This window comes from Arachis duranensis, chromosome 8, assembly GCF_000817695.3.
Source record: "Arachis duranensis cultivar V14167 chromosome 8, aradu.V14167.gnm2.J7QH, whole genome shotgun sequence".
NCBI lineage: Eukaryota > Viridiplantae > Streptophyta > Magnoliopsida > Fabales > Fabaceae > Arachis > Arachis duranensis.
Window position 1 is genome coordinate 39,725,385 of NC_029779.3, and position 1,133 is coordinate 39,726,517.

Here is a 1,133-nt window from a genome sequence, read left to right on the forward strand (position 1 = left end):
TTCCTGTCGAGCAAAAGCATTCATGTCTTCATTCCAGTGGATCAACTCAATGTATATTGCAGTTGCCATTGTGAATGATTTTACTCTATCCAGATATAGTCAGGTTCTACCATGATTTCCAGTTCTGGTATGGACCGTTACATATCTGGAAAATCATATAGAGAGAAGTGAATCTGATGAGATGGGTTTTCCATTTCGTCTTTTATGCTTCTCTTGAAAGGTGTCCATCGTTGCCCAGTAATATAACTCGTTATTATTTGAGCTACATCTGGACACTACATTCATCAACACAAATAATATACAGTCTTGTACATTTTGTGGATTTGCTTTTTTATTAATCTGTTTAACGTTTTTCAGAATACTGGTTCATTTTTAAGTATATATTCATTAATAGTTGCTTTATGCCAGAACTTATTTGCTCGTGAAGCTCTATTATTCAACCAGTTTCAGAGCGCTAGATGATCATATTTGAATATGAAACACAACCTTGAACCGAACCGAGTTTTTTTTCTAATAAAATATATAGACATTTGAAATAAACAGGATTCGGAAGTAATTGGCATTGGTTCTGGTCCTTGCCAAAGTGCATCTTGGTTTCAAGTTTTTTATTTTATTTATTTATTTTTAGCATGGGCTGCATCGAAGGTGTTGTCAAGTTAAAATCCACAAACGGCAAAGTGCCTAAATTATTAGCTAGTTGGTTTATGTGACATAATTAATAATCAATAATTAATTGGGTAAATTATTAAATTTGTCCTTAGAATTTTTAAAATTAATTGTCTAAATTTTTAATTATTTTTTAATAAATTTTGATGTTGTTAGCAAAAAAAAAAAGAAGATTAAAATGACTAATTTATAAAATAAATTTGATTTTTTAAAAAACTAATTAGTTTAATTTGAAAAAGGAGTAATTTCTTTTGTCGAGAGAATAAAGTGTAATTTCTTATTTTTAATATAAGTGAGACTAAAAATAAATGAGAGAGAGAAAGCAATAAAGGGTGAGATTTTTTATTAGATACCATCCAATTTTTTTCAACGAGGAGGATCTACTCCTAATTTCTTTTAGACTAATTTGATGATTTATTTATAATTAATTATTAATAATATAAATATAATAAAATAAATATTATTAC